The sequence below is a fragment of the Triturus cristatus genome, chromosome 4_1 (assembly GCF_964204655.1).
Source record: "Triturus cristatus chromosome 4_1, aTriCri1.1, whole genome shotgun sequence".
NCBI classification, from domain to species: Eukaryota; Metazoa; Chordata; class Amphibia; order Caudata; family Salamandridae; genus Triturus; species Triturus cristatus.
The window spans coordinates 1,012,462,544-1,012,472,096 of record NC_140585.1 but is presented as its reverse complement, the minus strand read 5'-3'; positions in this window follow the sequence as shown (position 1 = coordinate 1,012,472,096).

The window sequence follows — 9,553 nt, the reverse complement described above, 5'->3', positions numbered from 1 at the left end:
GAAGGTGATGCGTTGATTCCTTACACTCACGGAAACTGATGCGTTGGTTCCTTGCTTGGGGGAAGGTGATGCGTCGGTTCCTTACCGTAGAGGAGTTGATGCGTCGGTTTCTTAAAGCGTGGGGAGGTGATGCGTCGGTTTCTTACTGCTTCCCCAACGATGCGGCAAACTTGGCACCTCGATGCGACGATCCGAACAATACGTGAACTCTTGCAGCCGCACAACAGGCCTTGAGTCGAAATCGGTGAGGTGATCTTGGACTTCGGAGATCTGTGCACTCGATGCGGCGTGCAGAGATTTCTCAAGCCAAGGGTAGGCACTGTGACGATTTCCTCAGTGATGTGTCAGAAACAGGTGCGGATGCGTCTTGCTTCTTGAAGTTGTGTTACTTTTCCAGCTCCCAGAAGAAAGCAGTCTCTAGAGGTCCAAAACAACAGCAGGCACCTCTTTGCAGGTCAGAACTCCCAGAAAGGAAGTTCAGAGAAGCTGGGGTGAAATCTTTGTGTACCTGAGACTTCAGAACAGGAGGCAAGTTCAATTCAAGACCTTGGAGATCTTCTTTCAAGCAGGGGACACAGCAAACTGCAAAGTCCTTTTTTCCTTTCCTTGGCAGCAAGTAGCCACTGCAGGCCAACCCCAGACAGCAAACAGCACAGAGGCAGTATTCCTCCTCAGCTTCTCCGGCTCTTCTCCTTAGCAAAGGTTCCTCTAGGTTCCCATAAATGATCTAAAGTTCTGGGGTCTGGGCTCCAATATTTATACTTCAAATTCCTTTGTTCTCTGGTGGCAGAGGAGCCCTGTGCTTGGTCAAAACCGGTTCTGTACTCTCTGGTGCAGCTTCCTAGCAGGAGGTGGAGACAGCATTGTGGAAGGCAGGCCAGGCCCATTCAGGTAAAAGGAAATCTCCTCCCCCTACTCTAAATGCAGCCAAGGTCTATGCAGCCTAGCCCTGACTCATCAGGCTCTCTGGAGCCACTGCTCCTCCCCAGCCCCTGTCATCCAAAAATCCAGACATGCAATACACAAACCTAGCAGAGACACACTGGATGGCTAAGCATGAAAATACCAACTTTCTAAAAGTGGTATTTTCAAACACAGAACGTAAAAATCATCCTCACTAAAAGACACATTTTAACATTCTGAGTTCAGGCATACTAAACTTTATTTTCTCACCTCGTTCCCAGGGGTAGTTATGTTTATATGATGTTATAAGCAAACTCTCTATTCTGTCCTATGGGAACAGGTAGCCTGGCAATAGTGAAAAACAAAATTGGTAGTAATTCACTATCAGGACATGCCACACACATCAGGGTATGTCCTACATCTCACAGACACTGCAACTTACCCACAGGAGTACCTTGGGCCTACCTAAGGGGTGACTGACATGTAAGAAAAGGGAAGCTTAGGGACTGGCAAGCGGGTGCACTTTCCAGGTCAACATGGCAATACCAGACTGCACACAGGCTCTGCAATGGCAGGCCAGAGTTACATTTACAGGTTGCTTATATGGGTGGCATGGTCAGTGCTGCAGCCCACCAGCAGCATTTGATTTACAGGCCCAGGCACACACGATGCACTGTACTTGGGACTGACTAATAAATCAAATAGGCAATTATGGAAACACCAATCCATAACAACAATTTACAAAAGGAGCACTTGCACTTGGCACTGAACAGCAGTGGCAAAGTGCCCAAAGCATCTAGACCAGCAAAATGAAGTCCAACACACAGCAAAAACACAGGAGGAAAAGGCAAAAATGCAGGGGAGACCCACGACAATGGTGCCAGGTCTAACATGTGCCCCCTCCAGCTGAACGGTGGGGTGAACTACCCACCCTCTTGGGAGTTCTCATCACTAAGGTGAAAAAATCTGGAAAGACCATCAGCATTGGCGTGTTCTGTACCGGGCGGTGTTCCACCTTGAAGTCCATCCCCTGTAGGGAAATGGACTAACTCAACAGCTTTGGATTCTTACCCCTCATTTGCATCAACCATCTCAGCTTCTTCAGCACCCAGACCACAGCAAATGCCTCACGCTCAATTGCACTCCACCTCTGTTCCCTTGGAAGTAACCTCCTACCAATGAAAGCTGCAGGTTGGTCTTGGCACTCCTCATTTAGCTGTGAGAGCACAGCCCCCAAACCATGCTCTGAAGCATCTGTCTGCAAAATGAATTCCCTTGAGAAGCTGGGCACCTGAGCATGAGCACCGTACACATGGCAGATTTCAGGGCATCAAAAGACTTCTGGCAGGTGTCAGTCCAGTTCACCTTCCTGAGCTGCTTCCTGGAAGTCAGCTCTGTCAAGGGGGTAACAATGGTGCTATACACCTTGACAAATCTCCTGTAATACCCAGTGAGTCCTCAGAAGGCTCTCACCTCTGGCTGGGTCTCGGAGGGTTTCCAAGCCTGAATGGTATCAATCTTTGGCTATAGAGGCGCCACCTGGCTGCTCCCTACCTGGTGTTCCAAGTATACCACAGTACCCTGCCCGATCTGGCACTTACTTGCCTTGATCGTGAAGCCTACCCTCTGCAGAGCCTTCGACACTTCCCAGAGGTGGTGCAGATGTTCCTCCCAAGTGGCACTGAATACTGCTATGTCATCTAGGTAGGTGGCACTGAAATCATCCAGTACAGCCAACACCTGGTTGACCAACCTCTGAAAGGTGGGAGGGGCATTCTTCAACCCAAAGGGCATCACCTGGAATTGGCAGTGCCCCTCTGACGTTGAGAATGCTGACCTCTCCTTTTCCCCATCAGTTAAGCAATCTGCCAGTACCCAGACATTAAGTCAATCACTGAGGTACCAAATTGAGCACTCAGTAGTCCACACAGAACCGGAGTTCTGGTGTGGTACCGGGTGCTGCAGCTTTTGGGACCAAGACCACTGGGATGGCCCAAAGGCTGTTTGAGGGCTCAATCATTCCTAGCGCTAACATTTTGGAGACCTCCTTCTTGATGCAAACCTTGACCCTGTCAGTCACTCAGGAGGACTGTCCCAATGGACACACCACTGAGTGACACCAGGGGTCAGGGAGAAGAGAGCAGCAAACTGTCCCAACAGTTGGGGGCTGTCGCTCTGCTGTTCAGGAGTCAGGGCAGGGGAGAGTGTTAGACTGTCCACTGACCCATCGTGTTCCTTTTCAGACAGGAGGTCAGGAAGCGAAACAGTCTTCTCCACCATTCCAGCATCTGTTGCCAGTAGCATGCCCACTTGGTTCCTCTCCAAGTGGATCTTAAGGCAGTTCACATGCAGGACCTGCAAAGGGTTCCTAGGAGACTACAAGTCCACCAAGTAGGTGACTGTACTCTTGTGTTCCACCACCTCAAATGGTCCGGTTCACTTATCCTGGAGCGCACAAGGCTCCACTTGAAGAACCAGAACCTTTTGGGCCTGGCGGCGCAGGGTACGCCTTAATCTCCTGGATTCACCTGCTCAGCTACACAGAGACACAGGACACTGTCGGCGTTAGAAGATCAGATTTATTAGCTGCAGCTAGTACAGTTATCCCAGAAGTACACAAGGTAGGTTCTCAGGAGACTGCCACTTCACTCTGAGGCGCACAATCTTTTATACTATATAGATAACATATACATTAACCAAATGTACACCCAGAGCATACAAGAAAGAGCCAATAAGGAAAGTTGGAAAACATGACAGAACCAATAGGAGGGATTGGAAAAGAAAAGTGTCAGATGACTCGAAGAAACCTCTCCTCCAACTATGTTTGTCACCCCTCCCTCAAACTAATTCATTAACGGATTCACAACTAACTTGCAGGTGGCGAGATACGTTTGTGTGTGCTGGAGGATAGTTGTGAAACGAGAGAATGCTAGCAGAAGACAGTGAAGGCCAGATGATAAGATAAAGTCAGAAAAGAATAGTGTGAATCAACAGATAGTTGAGACAGGGATTAGAAAACCAGACGGAGATTAGAGTACTCGGCCAGTCCTAACACCAGCTTTGCAAATAGAGGCAGAAAGGCTGTTTTTAACACGAAGCTGCAGAAAAAGCAGAATAGACTTTGTTCGCCGTGCTGCCTGAGTGATAGCAACACAAAATGGCGGTGGAGCACAAAATGGTGGGTCGATTCGATCGCGATCAGAAATCGAAGTTCCTCAGACCCTCCTTTTGCCAGAACTCAGGCAAGATAGACTCATGCTAATCTGAGTCAATGTCGATAGTCATGAGGTCATCGAGCTGTTGCTGTAACATCATTCTTATGTTTTCTGTTACCTGTGGTTTGGGTTTAGGGATGCACATAGTAGCACAAAGGTCACAGATGGCGGGACCACAGTGCATACAAAGGCAACAGGAGAAAATAATGGTCAGAATTATTCCAAGAAATGTCAACGCTTTCCAACCCCATTTGGACAGTAGTCCCCAAAACCACTCCGTAAAAGACCAATCTCCTTCGTCCTGGTGAATCGACTCAGAGATTATGTGCAACTTGGAGATAGCTTGGTATACTGTCGGAGCGTCATTAGGTATGAAAATACAGCAACTTGACCCGATCAATTTGCACACTCCACCATGGTCTGCAAGAACAAAATCTAGGGCAACCCGATTCTGTAAGGTCATAAGACGGTCCGCCTGTAGTTCTGCCGTGATATTACTTAAGGCTCCTACAGTGATGTCTATTGTGGTCTCTACGACACGGACCAGTTGCCTTATATTTCTGCTGTTGGCCATTGGACCCCAAAAAGGAAGAAATCCTTCAAGGAAATCTCCTCCCTCTTGCCCTGCTGTATCTTTCGAATCAATAATCCCTCTGCCGTATCTGTTTCGATGATGATTTGCGGAAGCGGTGTATGTAGGGGGAAGAAGGAAAGCTATATAACAAGTACCGGAGAAACCCGTTGGTAACCATGTGTAAGCTCTATTATAACAGATGAAATATGTGCCTTGAGACGGCACTAGAGGAGGTGAGTTTTGAGAGGAATAAATGTACGTATGGGAGCAGTTATTTCTTTGTATGGTGTCAGAAGAGCGATCGTTAATCTGTAAGCAGAAATTGCCCTGATGTGGTATAGTCCAAATCGGTGAAGACTTTCCTTTCTTAACTTTATCACTAAGGCTAGATATATATTGGGTGACGTTCCAGTTAGTGTACGCTTTTCTTGCGTCAATGGAGATCTTACTATTTTCCATGATTTTAGCCATAGCTACCATTCCCTTAATCAGAGAACTATGACTAAAATCCGGATCACTAACATGTGAACTAACGGATCGTCTGAATTTGCTTTGATAGGCATTGGAGAAGATGACAAAATAAGCCCAAGCAGAACCCTCATAAGGAAACGGGAGAACTAAATATGGCATTCCTTTCTCTGTGGTATGTGGCATAAGTCCACAAACCCAACAGTCAGTTGTATTGACCACTAACTGATGTTGATGTAATAACTGAACAAAGGAATTGTTATAATATTCAGTTCTTCTAATGAGTTCATGTTGAGGAAGAGTATGAAAGAGATGTGGAGAGACAGTTGAAGAAGACGGAGAGGAAGAAGGAGAGACAACTTTTGCTGCACAGCATAAATAATCCAACCTATAAACGCCAAAGCAATACACAATGATATAATAATACATAAGGTTATATTGAAATGACTGTACATTATTTTACAGGATTCTTTCTTCATTTCATCCTTTCTCTCTCTTTTTCCTAGTGTAGTTTCCATCTTTCTAATGGATGCTCACGGTAATCTTCCTCGATCACTCAATCACGATTGTCTGCCGTCCTATGACACTGCAAGTCCTGCAGGCCTATTGCCACTACTCTGGTCGCAATTAAGACTCCTACCGTGACCCTGCAACCGGGACAGAATACTACACAAGAGAGAAATCTTAAGAGTTCTTTGTTCTAGGTCTTAGATTGTAGTGTTCTTTTCCAGGCGTGGTTTGATCTTGGAACAATGTTCGTGGATTAGTCGTAACCAAGCGACGATGTGATGGTATTGCTTCCTGCAGAATCTCGTCGTCCTCTTTCTCAGACAGTGTCCCATTTAGGTGTGCATCACTAAAGGGCACGAATCGTGGAACCTTCTCACTTTCTGAGTCACCAATACCCCTGCGCACCCATTGATCGTAGGGTAAAGGCAAAGGCACTTTCTTACAATGCACACTGTGAATCCAATTTTTCTTTCCTTCGACTTTAACTGCTGTTCTTGTGGTCAATAGTACCAACCGAGGCTTGCTCCACCTGGGCTCCAAATTTCTCGTCCTTTGGAAATTCTTGGTGCAGACCGAGTCACCTGGTCGAATGGAATGACCTGGGTCTGTGGAGGCCTCCGGCAGAGCACTCTGAACCTGTTGATGGAGAACACGCAATTTAGTCGTAAGATCATGCAGGTAGTCAATCAACATTGGATATGGCAAGTCTGAGTATTTCTTAGGGCGAGGGACTCTCCCATACGTTAGCCGGGTGTCCAAAAACTACTTCGTAAGGGCTAAGTCCCAAACGAGAGTGTACTGCAGTTCTGGTGGACAGCAGGGCTAACGGCAAAGCATCGGGCCAATTGAGTCCTGTACTAGCTTGAACCTGGAGAGGTGTGGCTCACTAGGTAGAGGCGGCAGACCCGTAAGCAGAGAATCGGCCATGGACCAGGGTTCAATTCCCGACGCGGCAGGGTCGTGGACCAGGGTCAAAACGGACTTGATAATTCTCACCTCGGTACCTACTCTAACCAGGAACACACTTGGCAACTCTGGGCATTAAGCTTGCCTCATCTCTACAACGGCCCCCCATAGACGCCGGGGATGCCTGGTTTCACCTTGGAGATATCCAGAAAGGGACCATCTCACAGGGATAGCCAGGACAGGTTCCCCAGCGGTCTACAGCGCCGGGACGCCCCGTTGCTGGGGTAGCTGTGCGCTTTACAAGTCTACAACATTTACATTTACAACCTTTGGTAGTTTTAACTTTAAGGTTCCGTTGTAGCATTCTACTAAACCCGCTGACTGTGGGTTATTTGCCGCATGGAACTTTTGCTTGATACCAAGACCCGCACAAACTTTTTGCATGACTTGGCCAACAAATTCGCTCCCATTGTCACTCCAGACAATGCGTGGCAAACCAAACCTGGGTAAAAATTCTTTTAGTAGAACTTTAGCTGTCGATAAGGCTGTGTTATCCTTTAGAGGGTATGCTTCTATCCATCTTGAAAAGGCGCATACTACCACCAGAACGTATTTGAGGTTGTTGCATTGCTCCATATGAATATAGTCGATCTGCAACACCTCAAATGGATATGTCAGAGGAGCAAAGTGACCTGCTGGAGTTGGGTTCCTTTTTCCGGGTTGTACATTAAACAAATAATACAATGTTTCAGTACATTGTCTGCACATTTTGGGATTTGTTCATTTTGCCACACTGGAGCCAGAAGTTTACATATACCTTTTGCACTTAAGTGGGCTGGACCATGTGCCATAGTAACCACTGGGAGTACATAGGCATCCGGTAATAGCCAACGTTGGTGTTCAGATAATTCCACCCAACAACCCATCTCATCCAACATTCCTGTACTTTCTTTCCACTTGCTCAACTCTTTTTCTGAAGCCTCTTTCTGAATCGCTCTTACACTTTCCACTGTATCCTCATACATTCCTCTCTCTCTGACCCAATTCGCAGGACCCGCCACATACATTCGACTTGTAACATCTCTCGCTGTCTTTTTCGCTATTCCATCTGCAAATGCATTTCCTCGACCAACATCATCTGTAATCTTTTTGTGTGCACTACACTTCACAATCGCTATTTGGGTGGGTAAGGCAAGTGATTCAAGAAGATCAGTCACTAACTGACCATGTTGTATTTTGGTGCCATGAGAAGTGAGAAATGCCCTTTCCTTCCAGAGACGCCCAAAGTTAAACGCTACACCAAAGGCATATTGGCTGTCGGTGTACACGTTCACTCTCTTCCCTTTCGACAATACACATGCTCTCGTTAATGCTATCAATTCTGCTGCTTGCGCTGAATTGTGTCTGATACGTGCAGTTTCCACAATTGTATGTAAAGTAGGAACTGCATAGGCTGAAACTGTATCTTCATTAGGCATTTTAAAGCAAGAACCATCTACCCATAGAATTCCATCCGGATTCTCTAGCGGTGTGTCTTTCAAGTCAATTCTTCCTTTTGTCTCTTCCTCAGTACGGAAGAAACAATCATGTTGCTCCTTAATACTTTTCTCGTCTGGAAGGGGCAACAGAGTGGCTGGATTTAGGGTATTACATCGTTTGATATGTACGTAACTAGACAAAAGCGTCAGCTCGTATCCAGTTAGACGAGCACTCGTAAGATGCTGCGTTTTCGTTCTATTTAACAAGGTATCCACTGCATGTGGTACCATGACAATGAGAGTGTTATCCAACACCACTCCAGCAGACTGTCAAATAGAAATTGCTGCTGCTGCTGTCGCTTTGAGACAACTGGGCAATGCTTTAGCTACAGGATCTAACGTAGCCGAAAAATAGGCACATGGCCGCTGTTTGTCTCCAAATTGCTGTGTTAAAACTGACAACACACAACCTTCTCTCTCGTGAACATAGAGCGTAAAAGGCTTACTGTAATCAGGGGTGCCTAGTACAGAAGCAGAACACAGAGCAGTGCGTAAGTCAGTGAAACTCTTTTGGCACTCATCAGTCCAAGGAAGGGGCTGAGGCGTATCTTTTAAAGTGAGTGCCAACAAAGGTTTGGCTATTAGAGAGAAGTTAGGGATCCACTGTCTACAATAAGAGGTGAGACCCAGAAAGGCACGTACCTCCCTTTGTGTGGATGGCGCAGACATTTGCGTAATCGCCTGAATTTGTTCTGGTGTCAATCGTCGTCCCTCCTTTGATAGGAGATGACCCAAGTAGGTAACCTCTCGACAAACATATTGTAGTTTGGAAGGTGAAACCTTATGATTCAGATTAAACAAATGGCGTAATAATGCAACAGTGACATTTATTTTTGCAAATATCTTCTGAATCTGCAGCGACTAACAAGTCGTACATGTACTGTATAAGAGCAGCACCAGACGGCAAATGAAAAGTATCAAGATGACATTTTAAAGCTTGGCTGTAAATGGAGGGACTTTCACAATAGCCCTGAGGTGCACGCTTAAACCGGAAGCTTCGGCCTCCAAGAGGGAAGCCAAAAATGTCCCTACTCTCTTCTGCAATGGGAATACTAAAGAAGGCATTCTTTAGATCGATAACAGAGAACCAAGTCACTGTGGAAGGTATCATTGTCAATAGAGCAGTGATATCTGGAACAACAGGAAATTGTGGTACAGCAATTTTGTTTACCTCCCGCAGATCAATTATGAAACGATATACAGGAGGCTGAGAAGGATCAGTGCGTTTAAGAACAGGAAGAATAGGACTATTGTATGTGTTACCTCTTGTTTCTTCAACCACACCCTTCTGAATTAAGTCATGAATGATTTCCAAAAGTGCTTTTTCACCTTCAGTAGAAATTCTATACTGTGGGATGCGTGGTAATTCAACATTGGGCTTGAGTGTGATAACATGAGGTGGAATCTCAAGACAACCCACATCGTTCGGACTCGTGGCC